The 16,605-nt window shown below is 41.4% G+C and overlaps 1 protein-coding gene across 3 annotated transcripts in view; it reads left to right on the plus strand.

The window, feature by feature from the left end:
- The first annotated feature begins 441 nt into the window (after positions 1-441).
- Positions 442-16,605, plus strand: part of OSMR (oncostatin M receptor) — a 94,761-nt gene continuing 78,597 nt past the window's right edge. For 2 of the 3 annotated variants that reach the window (XM_023216484.3, XM_023216486.3), the window contains exon 1: positions 448-556. The gene's annotated coding sequence lies outside the window, so the exon portion shown is untranslated. Of the gene's footprint in view, positions 815-16,605 lie in introns of all 3 variants that reach the window. The other variant, XM_023216485.3, reaches the window with a different exon arrangement.

Raw genomic sequence — 16,605 nt, forward strand, 5'->3', positions numbered from 1 at the left:
TTTTCAGCCAGGGATCTCACGGGTTTGGCCTCTAGGTTGGGATGACAAGTGTCCCTGTGGGATACACAGCAACAGGCCTCATTGGTCACTCGGCTTCCCTCTGGTTCCGCCGGCTGGCCCGGGCGTCCTTGGCCGGGGCAGGAGCAGCGCTGCGCGCGGGGCGCGGAGCCCCGGCCGCGGAGTTTTGGGTTTTCACGTTTCCTTCCCAGGCCTCTCCCACTTCCTCTTCTTACCCGTGCCCGCCCGCCCGCAAAGTCCGGGTTGTGAGGCCGCGCCTCCCGCAGGATTGCGGCCGCCTCCCGCCGGGACCGAAGGGAGGGAATTCCTGTGGGTCCCAGGAGTGCCAAGAGTGCGCAGCAAGACGGGAAATTGCAAAAGACCTCACCCCTCTGCCCTCCCCCGCGGTTTTCCCGTAACTCCCGCCCCTCCGCGCTGCCCCGCAGCTGATTCATAGCCCCGGCCCGGGCCGCCTCTGCACGTCCGCCCCGGCGCCCGCACCCGCGCCCCACGCGCCGCGGAGGACTCGGCCCGGCTCGTGGAGCCCTTCGCCCGCGGCGTGAGTACCCCCGACACCCCGGCCCCACTCGGCTCGCGCCCTGCCGCCGCGCCGCCCTCGGTGGCTTTTCCGACGGGCGAGCCCGGTGCTGCGCGGGAAAGAATCCAACAACTTCGCAGCCCGTCCCGGCTGGACGCGACCGGGAGTGCAGCCGCCGGTTCCCCTCGGTGCCGCCTGTGCCCAGCGTTTGCTTTGGCTGGGCTTCCACTTGCGCGGGGACGGCGCTCGGAGGGTCCTCGCCCTCGGCCCGCCTACCTGGTGGGTAAACACTAAACGATTCATTCCTTACAGGCCGCACACTGCCGAGTCGCCCATTTCCCAGCCTGTTTGAAATTCACCATCCCAGCGCCTCTTTCTCAAATGATGGGAGAATGTTTGTTGAGTGAAAATTCCCACTTGAACCCCTCTTGCCTCTCTCCCAACACATCGTGTGGGGGAGTTCATTGCTTCCCCTCCCTCTCTTCTCGCAACCCTTAACTCCCACCTGACAGAGCCATTTCTCGGGGAATCCGTGTATCTCTTCAACCTGGTCCCTAGAGAAGCGGGAGGAGCTCACGCACAGGTGGAGAGAGGAACCCCTGGGCGACGGTGCAGTAGTGTCCGTCCGGGGCGCTTACCTTCTTCTCCAGCTCCGTGAGTGGAAGTGGTCCTCTACATTCTGGAAACCTAGGCACAGAGGGGTTCGGTAACTTGTCCAAGGCCATATAGCTAGCTTTGAGGGCACTGAAATCCGAGCCTGGCTTTCGCAGGCCAGGGCTTTACCCCTGACACGGCGGGCGATTCCTTTCTCGATAGTTCATCTGCCCTTCATCCACCCACCCATGCATGCCTGCATCCGTCCATCCATCCTGCCTGCCTTGCTGCGGGAGGCACAGTGCTAGGTGCTGCTGATGGAGTGGCTTGGTAACAGACCTGCCTTGAAAACACTTTGGGAACAAGATATTCAAGAGAAGTAAATGGAAGGGTCTGTGTAGGCAGAGAAGATAGAATTGAATGTGGGATACTTAGTTTGAGCTAGAAGGAATTCTGATGGAGGAGAAAGAAATTTTTGGGTCTTATTCCCAAGATTGAAACTGACTTTGGAACATGGGTCAAACTACTTATCACCTCTTAGATTCCTTGTCTGCAAATAATAATGGTTCATACTTACTGTGGACCAGCCCCTATTCTAAGCACTTGACATATGCTAGCTCATTTAAGCTTCATGAGTGAGGCGGGTACTAGTTTTTTATTCTTATTTTATTGAGGAAACTGAGGCCCAAAGAGGTTTGTGACTTGGCTAGGGTCACACAGCTAGCAGGTGACAGTATCAGGATTGGGGTTTGGAGTCTGCTCGTGATCCCTGTGCTGTAGCTGAAACTCTTAAGACTGGGTAGGGTGTTTCATTATGATTCCTGCTTTGTCTCTCTCCTGGACTGCTTTAAAATGCACTCAGAGCCCTCGATGTTCCCAAACTCAGCTGTGTCTGCGAATCATTTCTGGAGCTTTCAAAGCATCAAACTCCGACCACAGCCTCCTATTCAGAATCTTCAGGAAATGCTCAGTTTAAATGTTTCCCACATCGCATTTGTTCAGTGCCTTCAGTGGCAGGAAGCTCACCACCTCACATTTTATTGTGGGAAGAGCTAGTTCTCTGCTGTAAATTACCTCCTTGTGACTTATATCTTGGTCTCAGTTCCCGTTTGTCCCAGCAGGTGTGGCTAAGCCTTTTGTATCAAAGGTTGCTTTGAGAGAAAAAGGCTGGTTTTGGGTGTTTCTTCCGCAGGGACTCGAGCCACATTGGGGAGAACACATAAACACTGGATATTTCCCCCTCTATCCTTTTCTTTAACCTGAACAGACCAGGAACACATGCAGAGGTGTTCCTGGATCTCTCATGTTTTTGTAACCCTTTTGTCCTGAGGACAAAACCGAATCAGGAGAACTATCACAGTTTTGAAAGAGGAATCAGTGGTACTGTATTTGACAAGAAGAAGGAGTATGTTTTCCTTGTGGAAAAGGTCTGGGGTGTTCGTGGCTGCAATAGAAGGGAATCTTAGTGAGTGTGGTCTCGCTCACTTACAGGAACGGTGAGCCTTGGCCCTCCTTTCCCTGGGGGAGGAAATCCTTAAAAATCCTTAAATTTCTTAAGAAATGTGCAAAATGGGGGGAAAAAACCCAAACCAAAACAAATAGAATATCATGGCCTTGCTGGAGAAACCCCCTCCTCCAACCAGGCTTCTTTGTAGCTACGCAAAGGGAGAATTTTTTTCCCACAGCGGTGTTGGTGGCTTCGTAGCCTTCCTTCCCTCCTCATTTTAGTTCTGCTGGTCTCTCTGCATTTGTGCACTCCATGTTGTAATATTTTTATGTTTTAAAAATAATACAAATAATAACTCATTCTCAAACAATATAGAAGTGAAGTGGAATGTAGACGTGCCATCACCATCCTCCCTACTGCCACTCAGAAGAGGGAAGGTTAAGTTTGATAATACCATTCGAAGGTTTGTTTTTCTTTTCTATAGATTTACATAATACATACATATACATATGTTTTAAATATGCAAATGATCTTACTATACTTTTTGTGCAGCTTGCTTTTTCACTTTCCAAGTCTTAGAGACGTTTCCATTGTCTCTATGTACCTCTTTTGTTAATGGCTACGTGTTGTTCTTCTTTTGTGTGTGTGAGATGGTCTAACTCTGTCACACAGGCAGAAGTGCAGTGTCATGATCATGGTTCACTGCAACCTCGACCTTCTGGGCTCAAGTGATCCTCCCACCTCAGCCTCCTGAGAAGCTGGGACTACAGGCACATGCCACCACACCTGACTTTTTTTGTTTTTCTTTTTTTTCTTTTTTTTTGTACTTTTTGTAAAGATTGGGTTTCTCCATGATGCCCAGACTGGTCTTGAACTTCTGGGCTCAAGCAGTCCATCTGCCTTGGCCTCCCAAAGTGCTGGGGCTATAGGCGTGAGCCACTGCGCCTGGCCAGCTACGTGTTATTCTAAAGTGGAAACAGAATGTAATTTATCCATCCTTTCCTGTATTGATGGACACTCAGCATTAGCAACATTGCTTCAGGGCAGATCACACATTCATCTTCCTGCTCAAGTGTGAGTATTTCTGTGAAAGAGAACCCGAGGAGAGGTATTCTTGTTTTAAAGGGTTTGCCCATTTTTCCACTTGATAGATACAAAGTGAAAGGTAAAGATGTAACTTAATTTTTTTGTAAAGTTTAAGACAACTGATCCAATAGCATTTATTTAATAATTCGTCTTTTTTCCAACTCATTTGAAATTCTGTTTTTATCATTAAATAAATTCCTGATTGTAAAAGGGTCTGTATCAGGACTCTAGTCTGTTTCATTGATATTTTTTTTTTAAATCTTTTCCTATACCAGTATCACTCAGAGTTAACTACCGTAGCTTTATAGTGTTTTTAAAAATCTTGTAGAATATATTTGTACTTTGAAAAATAACTTTTTTATAAGTCACATACATTTTCTATTTACAAATAGCCTGTCAAGTTTAATACAATCCTATTTTTAATTAAGATTTTATTGAGTTTATAATTGTTAGCAATTTTTAATGCTTTAATGTCAACTTTGGTATGAGCTCCAAGCTTTAAGGAAGCTGTGTCATGTGAACTTTGGGTAATGACTTACCTGATTTCAAATACTGGCTTCACATCAGATTAACTGGGTCGCTTTGGATAAGTTACTTTTAAATTTTCTTATCCTTAATTTCCTCCTTTGTGAATGGGAATAATAATATAATCCTTTTCTTAGCGCTGTTGCGAGGATTCAATTAATAAATGCATGTAAGTCACTTAGCAAAGTATCTTGTAGAGAGTTAGTATCTAATACATGCTAGCTGGGATCTTTTTCATATTTGTATCTTACTCATAGTTTTGCAGAGTGCCCTACTGGTAATAGGAACCAGTAAATAATTTCCTTTATTTACTGATAGTATCCTAAGAGACAAAAATATATCATATATTTTAAATATAGTAGGGTTTCTCAAACTTCACTGTGCATATGAATCACCTGAGGAGATTGTCTAAATGCAGACACTGTGCATATGAATCACCTGAGGAGATTGTCTAAATGCAGATTCAAGAGGTCTAAGGTCTGGCCTGAGATTTTGCATTTCTGACAAGCTACCAGGTAGTCTTTATACTGCTGGTCTTTTGTCCACACTTTGGGTATACAGTCTTGCACTACTATTTAAAGTTATGCTGCTAGTGATAGTACTTCTTATTTGTAATGAATGTGATTGACAGGGTTTGTAAATTTATTTCTTTTAAAATTACATGCTAAAGAACTAAATTATAGTTGTTTTCTTTTCTTCCTTCTTCCTTCCCTCCCTTCATTTTTGTTGAAAGAAGGAGGGTTGGTGAGATCGCTAAATAGAATACCTGGCTGTGTTCTTAGATCTGGAATCATTGAGACAGTTAACCATCTGAATTATTTTAAACTGTTGACTTAAGATGAAGACAGTCACATAAAATATATGCAGCCTGAATATGACATTTAATGTCAACTAAAGAAAAGCACAATTGTAAGTGGTTCTGCAAATAGAAAATGTAGGACATGAAGAATACTTGGGAAAATGTAAGACAAAATAATTCTCAGAAAACAGTGATTGAGGTTCCATTGTTCATGTGTATGCCAGCTTTTGAGAAGATGTGTATCAACAGAAGTTATGCTTTCTTGTGAGTAAATTTTTCATACACCATGTTATTTCTTGGTCACCTCTTTCTGCTTTCAGCCTCCCTAATGGGGGATTTTGAGCAAGTTTACTTCGTATATATACTTCAGGGTGCCCGTCTGTCAGCAGGGGGTGGTAGTGTGATTTTTCTACTCGGCACATTGGCTACTTTTTGCATTTGGAAATGGATCTTTAAACTATCTACACTCTCTCAGAACCTAAGAGGTTACATTTTCTGTACAGAAACACACGGCATCCTCCCAGGTTGATCTAGTATGTAAAAACTGTCAGCCTTTTTCAAGTCTGTTCAATACCATGGGTTGGATTGGAAACATAAACACTGTCAACTAGTTTATTCGTGTTGGGATATATGGTTTCAAGTGTGGAAATAAGGAAATTGTCACTTGCACAAGACTGAGCTTAATATGTTTAAAACATGCACACACACACGTTTTAAGGAATGCTTAATGTTGCAGAATTGTATAACTTGAAATGAGTTATCTATAATTTCTCTTATTCTGGCCACCTCCCTCCCTCCATCTCAGCTCTAAATTTATAACTTAGTAAGTGGGTGTGTCTTTTGGGGCCAGTTTGGATCCCTCAAGTAGAAGACAGCAAGGCAGAAACACATATGCAGGAGATTTACTGGGGGAAGGACCTGTAAGGGGAAAGGGAGTAAGCGTAGGCACAGAGCCTTCAGACCCAGTGCAGGTGTGATGCCTGTGGAAGGAGAGGGAGAGGAAGGAAGGTGGGAAGGAGTTGCTTCCAGCTGCAGCTATTGGCTGGGAGCAGCCTGGGGTGTGTGAATGTTCAGCAGATCTGAAAGGGCAGTGTCTGAAGGCTGTCAGTCATCTGTGCTCTCTTGAAGGGAGCACTGAGGGGCACAGCTGCATACTGCCACATTTCTCTTTCAGAGATGTTATTAGGTGTATACTGTTTTGAAACTGACTTATTCACTGATGTGGTTTGGCTGTGTCCCCACCCAAATCTCATCTTGAATTGTAGCTCCCATAATTCCCTCATGTTGTGGGAGGAACCCAGTAGGAGATAACTTAATGATGGGGCAGTTTCCCCCATACTGTTCTCATGGTAGTGAATAAGTCTCACAAGATCTGATGGTTTTATAAGGGGAAACCACTTTCACTTGGCTCTCATTCTTCTCTTGTCTGCCGCCATGTGAAATGTGCCTTTCCCCTTCCACCATGACTGTGAGACCTCCCCAACCACGTGGAACTGTGAGTCCATTAAACCTCTTTCTTTTGTAAATTGCCCAGTCTCTGGTATGTCTTTATCAGCAGTGTGAAAACAAGCTAATACATTCACTCAGTATTTTAGAATATTTTTCCATGTCAGCGTATGGATCTAGTTCATTCTTTTTAACAGTTGCATGACGTTCCTTTGTAGAAATGCACCATAATTATTTTTCAGTTCCTTTTTAAAGGCTCTTGAATTTTCATTTTTTCCCTCGTGTACACAGTGCTATAAGAGTCTTTAAATACATGTGCATACAATATATAAGGTGATTCCATCTGTCTTATCTATCATCTGTAGGGCAAAATTTCAGCAATACAATTACAGAATTATTTCTGGATCAACAGAAATACACATAGAATTTTAGTAGATGTGGTCAAATGGACCTCTGTAAAGTTGTATGCTTTGATCATTAGTGAGTCACAATGTTTACTTCTGTAAACTCTTACTAGTGTGAGGCATTAAGACATTTTTAAATATTACTAATTGGATACTACATAGACATCCACAGACATATACACACACAATTGTCTTTAATTCTTAGTGATCTTGCCAAGTTTTTTGTCGGGGAGGGTGATATTGTATTTCCCTTTTTTCATGAATTATGTATTCATGTTTTTCTAGAGTTGTTTACCTGTTTTTACTTATTTCTAAGAACTCTTTGTATGTGAGGGATAACTCTTTGTGATACATATTGAAACTATTGTTTTCGTTTAAAGCACTAAAATGTTTCAGTATTTATTAATCAGTATATCTATCTTTATCTTTCTTCACCCTCCCCCTACAATCCTTACCTTTTTTGCTTATGGGTTTTATATCATGCCTAACAGATAATAAAACTATTTACCTAGGATTTATTCTAGTAATTTTAACGGTTTTATTTCTTGCATTGATATCTTTGTTCATCTGGAATTTATTTTGCTGAAGGAAGTGAGGCAATAGCCATAATAATAAAATTAACATTAACTTGATTTGCTATATGTAGGTTCTCATAAGCCTGTTTAATCCTCATGCCAATGCTATAAGGTAAGTTATTTTATTCTTCTCCTTCTGTAGAAAAGGAAATTGAAACCTAGAGGAGTTAAATGACTTGTCATTGGCCATATGGTTTTTAAGTACCAAAATAGGAATTTGACCCTAAGCATTTTATGTCAGAGTCCATGGTACTTAATTATTAATATTCCAGCTTCCTTTTCCCACAGGTCTCCAGGCTATTGTTCTAGTACCATTTCGGGGAATGATTTATGTTTTCTCAAAAGTGATTTAAAATATCACCTTTAGCATATGTACATATATTTTGGATTCAGAATATCCTTGGATTCATGTTTTTCATTTTTTTATTTGGCTTCATTTACCTCTTAGAGACACAGCTTTCATCCTAGCCGATGTCACAAATTCCAGAAATCTTGAACTGAACGTTGCTTTTTTAAAAAATCAGTTATTCATGAGCCAATTCAATTTTATAAATCAGGATTTGCCTTATAACTCTGGTGGAAACACTTAACCATTATCCAGTGGATAGATTCAAGAGGTGGGGTGTGGGGGATGGATGTGAAAGGAGAAATGCTCAAAGCTTCCTATGACTGTTGCTTCTGATTGTGGAGCTTTGAGGAGGAAGGGAATTGGAGTAAACACTTGTAAGTAATCAACCCTATGCTGTAAGGTAGAGGCCTCTTCAAAGCGGCTCTCAAATATAACAGGCAGTACTCTTAAAAAAAAAAACAAAAAACAAAGATAACCGAGCTTGAGAATCATGGAGAACCTGCAAGAAGTAGCATGCAACTCTTTGTGCTGCTGCACAGGACTCTTTCATAAATGCATACACCCAGGCACAAGACCTCCAAGAATAGCTTCTTCCTTTAAAATGGCATTTGCATAAGACATCATCAGGTCACCCAGCCAGTTTTGAAGAGTTTGGCAATACACCCACATTCTTCGGAAGTGAATAACTCTTATCATGCTGCTTCTCATGGGTGTTATTTGTGGTAAGGAAACTTCCCAGGAATATTTGACAGAACAAGAAGGGTGGTGAGGAAGGGCAGACTAAAATCCATTTAAAAAGTTGTGTTTCATTAGGCATGTGATATTTTTCTGAGGGATTTTCATAAGCATCTTTATTGAGAATGAGATTTTGCGAAGAGACAAGATTTGAATAAGAAGTTTTACAAAATCAATGGGTAATTTTTCTTCCCTTCTTTTGCCCTGCAGAGAAGGAAAGTCAATGCAAGATTTATAAATTAGGCAATATTTGACAATAGTAAAAGTAGAAAGGCCTGAACAGGAATCTGTTTTCATTAAAATAAGATTTAAAGCAAAGAAGAGAGAACGTGAGAAAATTAGTACCCATTTTTATTCATTTACCAAATACTTACTGACTAGTAACTGTGTTCTGGGACTGATAGACAATGGGGAATAAGATCCAGGCCTGCCTGCAAGTGGCTCATAGTCTGGTTGGGAATGATCGAGACCTGAAAAGGAGAGAGAAATGAAGAACAGATTTGGGGAAAGGACCAAGTAGTGGGGATGAAGCAGGAAGTATTTTTTCCCTTTCTAAATTCTGCTGCTTCACACTTCCCTGACTTCCTTTTCTCACTGAAAGTTGGAAGGAGCAGTGCTCCTCACTGACAGTTGTGGAGAAAGCCGACGGGGTGGATGAGAGGGCCGACTGCCTTTCCTGTGCCAGAAGCAGAGCTGCAGAGGAGACACCACCAAGGTTGTCCCGGCCAGAGCAACAGTGAGACTGTGCCAGGGCTGCAGGGCTGTGCAGATTGCTCACCCCCACCACACAGCCCTCATCCTTCAGGTGAACTAGGAAAGCCTGGCCCCATCTTGGATTTTCACTTGATCTGCAGGAGGGGCCACAGTAGAGGGTGTGGAGCAGCCCAGAGCTTCATGCGCAGACCTCCTCTCTTTTCTGTCTGTACTTCCGGTTTGGTGATGGTCTACTCCCATGGGTTTAAGTACTATGTGTAAGGACGGAGGATGCCTGAATGTATATGCCTACACCAGGACCACTCCCAGACCTCCAAACTGTGTATCCAGCTAGCTGCCTGACATCTTTTCCTGGAGATGAAATAAGCATCTTGAACTTAACATGTGACAAATTGAACTCTTGATAGAGACCACCAGGTCTGTTCCTCCCACACTCCTTTGCTTCTCCATAAACAGTAATTACATTCTTCGAGGGGCTCTGGTCAAAACTCCTGTAGCCATCCATGATGTGTCACCACCCCTGTCCTATCAGCTCTATCTTTAAAATCACTCCCAAATTCCATCTACTGCTCACTGCTTCCACGACTGTCACCTGCTCTGAGACCCTCATCATTCTTGTCTGGACCATTGCACTAACGCCCCTAACCTCCACTGCCACCGCCACACCGCCCCCCGCGACCTGTTGTCCATCATTTCACTGTTGTCTCTTCAGTCTCTCATCCTTGCCGGCTTCTGTTCAATGTAAGCCAGACCGCATTACTCCTCTGCTTAAAATCTGCAGTGGCTCCCATCTGGCTCAGAGCAGAAGCCCAGGTTCTTCCCACGTTTTGCCTGCTCTGTTCTGCCTGTCTGCATGCCCTCTGATGTCTTCTTTGGCTCTCACCAGCTTGCTTGCTCACTCCTCTCTAGCCACACCTGGCTCCCCCTTGTTCCCTGAATCCTCCAAGCAGCCCCCCCACCTCAGGATCTTTGCAGAGTTTTCTCCCTCACTTGTGGGCTTTTTGTTGTGTTAGTCAGGGTCCCATCAGGAAACATTTGGCACACTTGGAACAAGATAACTTGAGGAGGATTTATTTACAAGGTATAGAGTTGGGGACTTCTTGGGTCTTGGAAGCAGCCAACTTGGAATCATTGGTGTCTGTGTTTTTTCACACAGCGTCAGCCATGAGGAAGCCTGTTCCTCTGGCATTTACTAAAGAAGTTCCACAGTGTCTCTGCAATGTTCTTCCTGGTGTTGACTCCTGTTCTGCACTTTTTGATAAACTTTATTGATTTTAGCAGAAAGTTTTTGGATAGTAGCTAGGACTCATCTTCCTTCTATTTGTGGTCCTCAGGTGGCCTGGGGCCTGAAACACAGGGGGTGGCCTTGTCCAGTCCCACCGCTGGAAATAATAATCACTTTGCTCATGCATAGGCAGTGACTACTGTGTCCTGCTCGCCCCTGCCCAACATGTGTCAACTGATGACAGAAAAAACAGGGAATCTGAGCGCTGAAGCTAAGCTTCTAGGATTCATAGCCCGACGTATGTGAGAGACAGTACAAAGGGCAGGAATTCCAGACAAGACTATCCTGTGATGTTTTATTTTTGGTTTTAGAGATAGGCTTGGACACCCAGGCTGGAATGTAGTGGTGTGATCATGGCTCACTGCACCCTCGAACTCCCAGATACAAGGGATGCACCTGACTCAGCCTCCCTTGAAACTGGGACTGTGGGTACGTGCCACCATGCCCAGGTAATCTTAATTTTTATTTGTAGAGATGGATCTTGCTATGTTGCCCAGTCTGGTCTGGAACTCCTGGCCTGAAGCAATCCTCCAGCCTCGGCCTCCCAAAATGCTGGGATTACAGGCATAAGCCATCATGCCTGGCCCAGAAAAGACTATGTTGATGATTCTCAAAGGCTCTTCTGTGGTACCCAAACCATAGAAATACATCTTTTGTAAATACTCATGTCTTTCCATTGTGTTGTTTCACAGCTTTTATTCTCTAATTTCTGCTTACCCTTAAATGGCAAGTGGCTTCTAATTTTTAGTCTTAAGTTTTTCTGCCCCATAACCTGAATTTTTTGTGACATGTAAAATACTCGATATTCTAGGAAAATGTCAAAATTTTAGAAACATTTTAAATAGTCCTTTTCAAAAACATTTGGCAACATGCACATCACTCTCTGAATCATCTGCCTTTAAATTTATGAGGGATATTTTAAATTGCAAAGTGAGTGTCAGACATTTTGGTGGATTTTGCTTTGACTTCTCCTTGGTTATGACTAGAAATTATTTCCTCTAGAATTAGTTTTCCTCCTGGCTTTAATATTCAGTTGTAATACAAACTCATTTGAAGTTTTATTTAAAATTGACATAATAATCATACATATTTATGGGGTACAGTTGTGATGTTTCAGTGTATGTATACATTGTATAATGATCAAAGTAATTAGCATATTCAAAAGTTTAAACATTTATTATTTCTTTCTAATAACATTTAAAATTCTCTCTTCTACCTATCTTATTTTTATTTTTATTCTTTTCTTGAGATAGAGTCTCGCTCTGTCACCTAGGCTGGAGTGCAATGGCGCCATCTTGGCTTGCTGCAACTGCTGCCTCCTAGGTTCAAGCAATTCTCCTGCTTCAGCCTCCTGAGTAGCTGGGACTATGGATGCGTGCCACCATACCTGGCTAATTTTTGTGATTTTAGTAGAGATGGGGTTTTACCATGTTGCCCAGGCTGGTCTCGAACTCCTGACCTCAGGTGATCCACCCACCTTAGCCTCCCAAAGTGCTGGGATTACAGGCATGAGCCACCATGCCCAACATCTTCTAGTTATCTTTTAAAAAATTGTATATATAATAATTGTACATATTTAGGAGGTCTATGTGATATTTTGATACATGCATAAAATGCATAGTAATTAAATCAGGGTCTTTAGGATATCTATCACCTGAAACATTTATCATTTCTTTGTGTTGGGGAAATTGTTTCCTTTAGCAATTTTGAAATACACAATATGTTGTTAGCTATAATCACCCTGTGGTGCTATGGAACACTAGCCCTTGTTCCTCCAGTCTAACTGCATGTTTGTGCCTGTTGACTGCCCCCTTCCTAACCCTTTTCAGCCTCAGGTAACCATCATTCTAACTTCTATTTCCATGAGATCCACTTTTTTTTTTTTTTTAGCTCCCACATATGAGTGAGAACATGTGATATTTTGCTTTCTGTGCCTGGCTTATTTCACTTAACATAATGACCTTGAGTTCTATCTATCCACGTTGCTGCAAATGACAGGATTTCATTCCTTTTTATGGCTGAATTGTATTCCACTGTGTATATATACCACATTTTCTTTATCACTCGTCCATTGAACGACACAGGTTAATTCCGTATCTTTGCTATTATGAATAGTGCTGCAATAAACATGGCGGTGCAGGAATCCCTTTGATATACTTATTTCTTTTTCTTTGAATAAATACCTAGTAGTGGGATTGCTAGATTGTATGGTAGCTCTATTTTTAGTTTTTTGAGAGACCTCCATACTGTTTTCTATAATGACTATTCTAATTTACATTCCCAGCAACAGTGTATGAGTTCCCTTTTCTCTGCATCATTGCCAGCATTTGTTATTTTTGCCTTTTTGATACTAGCCATTCTAACTGGAGTAAGATGACATCTCACTGTGGTTTTGATTTGCATTTCCTTGATGATTATTGATGTTGGACATTTTTGCCATATACATGTAGGCCATTTGTATGTCTTCTTTTGATAAAAGTCTGTTTGGAACATTTGTCCACTTTTTAATGGGATTTTTGTTGTTATTGTTGAGCTGTTTGAGTTCCTTGCATATTCTGGATATTAGTTCCTAGTCAGATGAATAGTTTGCAAATATTTGCTCTCATTCTGCAGGTTTTCTCTTCACTCTGTTGATTGTTTCCTTTGCTGTGGAGAAACATTTTAATTTGATATAGTTCTATTTATCTGTGTTTGTTTTTGTTTCCTGTGCTTTTGAAGTCTTAGTGATAAAACGGTTGCCTTGACCAATATTCTGAAGTGTTTCTGCTATGTTTTTTTCTAGTATTTTTATAGTTTAGGTATTATGTTTAAGTGTATAAATCCATTTGGAGTTTTTGTCTATGATGAGAAATAGGGATCTAGTTTCACTCTACTGCATTGCTATCCAGTTTTCCCAGCACCATTTATTGAAGAGTGTGTCCTTTCCCCAATGTATGTTCTTGGAACCTTGGTTGAAAATCATTTGGCTGTAAAAATGTGAATTTATTTCTGGGTTCTCTGTTCTCATAAATTGGTCTATGTGTCTGTTTTTATACCAATATCATGCTGTTTGGGTTACTGTAGTTTTGTAGTATATTTTGAAGGCAGGTGTTGTGAGGTCTCAGCGTTGTTCTTTTTGCTCAGGATTGCTTTGACTATTTGAGATCTTTTGTGATTTCATATGAATTTTAGAATTGTTTTTCCTATGTCTATGAAAAATGTCATTGAGGTTTTGATAGGGATTGCATTGAATCTGTAGATTGCTTTGGGTGATCTGGTCATTTTAACAATACTATTTCTTCCAATTTATGAGAATGGATTTGTTTGTGTTTTCTCCAGTTTCTTTCATTAGTGTTTTGTAGCTTTCGTTCAGCGTCTTTCACCTCCATGGTTAAATTTATTTTTAGGTTTTTTGGTGTATCTATTGTAAATGGAATTGCTTTCTTGATTTCTTTTTAAATCAATTTGTTCTTAGTGTAGAGAAACACTACTAGTTTTTCTATGTTGATTTTGTATTCTACAACTTTACTGAATTCATTTATCAGTTCTAATAATTTTTTTGTGGAGTCTTTAGGTTTTTTATATACAAGATCATGACGTCTGTGAATGGATGCCTTTTATTTTTCTCTTGCCTGATTGCTTTAGCTAAGACTTCCAGTACTATGTTGAATAAGAGTTGTAAAATTGGGCATCCTTTTCTCATTCCAATTCTGAGAGAAAATATTTTGCTTTTCGCCATTCAGTATGATGTTAGCTGTGGGTTTGACATATGTGGCCTTTATTATGTTGAGGGTCGTTTCTTCTATGCCTAGTTTGTTGAGAGTTTTTATCATGAAGGAATGTTGAATTTTATCAAATGCCTTTTCTGCATCTATTGAGATGATCATATGGTTTTTGTCCTTCATTTTTTTTTTGATGTAATGTATCACATTTATTGATTTGCATAGGTTGAACCATTCCTGCATCCCTGGGATAAATCCGACTTGATCCATGGTGTATTATCTTTTTGATGTGTTGTTGGATTCTATTTGCCTAGTATTTTATTGAGGATTTTTGCATCTATGTTCATCAGGGATATTGGCCTATATTTTTCTTTTTTTGTGTGTCCTTGTCTGGCTTTGGTGTCAGGGTAATGCGAGCCTTGTAGAATTAGAGAGAATTCCCTCTTCTTTAATTTTTTTTTAATACTTTGTGGAGAATTGGTGTTACTTCTTCTCAGTAAGTTTGGTAGAATTAAGCAGTAAAGCCATCTGGTCCTGGACTTTCTTTATTAAGTGACTTTAATTACTGATTCTATCTCACTACTTCTCATTGGTCTGTTCAGATTTTCTATTTATTTCTGGTTCAATCTTGGTAGATTGTAGTGTGTCCAGGAATTTGTCCATTTCCTCTTTGTTTTCTAATTTGCTAGCATACGGTTGTTCATAATAGTCTCTGATGATTCTTTGTATTTTTGTGTTATCAGTTGTTATGTCTGCTTTCCCTTTTCTGATTTTGTTTATTTGGATCTTCTTCTTTTTTTCTTGGCTAATCTAGCTAGAGGTTTACCAATTTTGTTTACCTTTTTAAAAAAACAGCTTTTGTTTCATTGATCTTTTATGTTATGTTTTTAGTCTCTATTTCATTTAGTTCTGCTCTTTATTTTGTTCTACTAATTTTGGGTTTGCTTTTTTTTTTTTTGCTTTTCAGGTTCCTTGAGATGCATCATTTGGTTATTTATTTGAATTTTTTTCACTTTTTTGATATAGATATTTAGTATTATAAACCCCTCATAACACTTTTTGCATTATCTTATAGGTTTTGACATGATGCGTTTCCATTTTCATTTGTTCCAGGACTTTTTTTTTTTTTTGAGATGGAGTCTCGCTCTTGTTCCCCAGGCTGGAGTGCAATGTTGTGATCTCGGCTCACTGCAACCTCCGCCTCCTGGGATCAAGCGATTCTTCTGCCTCAGCCTCCTGAGTAGCCTCCTGAGTAGTCGCCCACCACCATGCTTGGCTACTTTTTGTATTTTTAGTAGAGATAGGGTTTCACCATGTTGGCCAGGCTAGTCTTGAACTCCTGACTTCAGGTGATCTGCCCACCTCAGCCTCCCAGAGTGCTGGGATTACAGGCATGATCAGGAATTTTTTATGTCCTTAACTAATTCATTGACCCAGTGGTCCTTCAGGAGCCATTTTTCCAAAGAAAATTTCCAAAGTTTATCCTGTTACTGAATTCTAGTTTTATTCTGTTGTGGTTTGAGGAAACACTTGATATGATTTTGGTTTTTAAAAAGTTGAGATGGCTAGGCATGGTGGCTCATGCCTGTAATCCCAGCAGTTTGGGAGGCTGAGGTGGGCAGATCATGGGGTCAAGAAATCGAGACCATCTTGAGAACATGGTGATACCCCATCTCTACTAAAAATACAAATATTAGCTTGACATGGTGGCATGTGACTGTAGTCCCAGCTACATGGGAGGCTGAGGCAAGAGAATAGTGTGAATCCAGGAGGCAGAGGTTGCAGTGAGCTGAGATCGCGTCACTGCACTCCAGCCTGGCAACAGAGCGAGACTGTCTTAAAAAAAAAAAAAAATTAGTTGAGACTTGTTTTGTGGTCTAAAATATGGTCTGTTTTTGATAATATTCCATGTGCTGATGAGAAGAATGTGTATTTTGCAGCTGTTGGATAAAATGATCTGTAAATGTCTGTTAGGTCCATTAGGTCTAAAGTACAGTTTAAAATCAGTGTTTCTTTGTTAATTTTCTGTCTAAATGATCTGTCCAATGCTGAGAGAGGGATATCAAAATCCCCAAATATGGCCGGGTGCGGTGGCTCACCCCTGTAATCCCAGCACTTTGGGAGGCCAAGGCGGGCGGATCATGAGGTCCGGAGATTGAGACCATCCTGGCTAACAAGGTGAAACCCCGCCTCTACTAAAAATACAAAAAATGGCCGGGCGCGGTGGCTCAAGCCTGTAATCCCAGCACTTTGGGAGGCCGAGACGGGCGGATCACGAGGTTAGGAGATCGAGACCATCCTGGCTAACATGGTGAAACCCCGTCTCTACTAAAAAATAAAAACTAGCCGGGCGAGGCAGCGGGCGCCTGTAGTCCCAGCTACTCCGGAGGCTGAGGCAGGAGAATAGCGT

Source organism: Piliocolobus tephrosceles, chromosome 4 (genome assembly GCF_002776525.5).
Source record: "Piliocolobus tephrosceles isolate RC106 chromosome 4, ASM277652v3, whole genome shotgun sequence".
Taxonomy (NCBI): Eukaryota; Metazoa; Chordata; class Mammalia; order Primates; family Cercopithecidae; genus Piliocolobus; species Piliocolobus tephrosceles.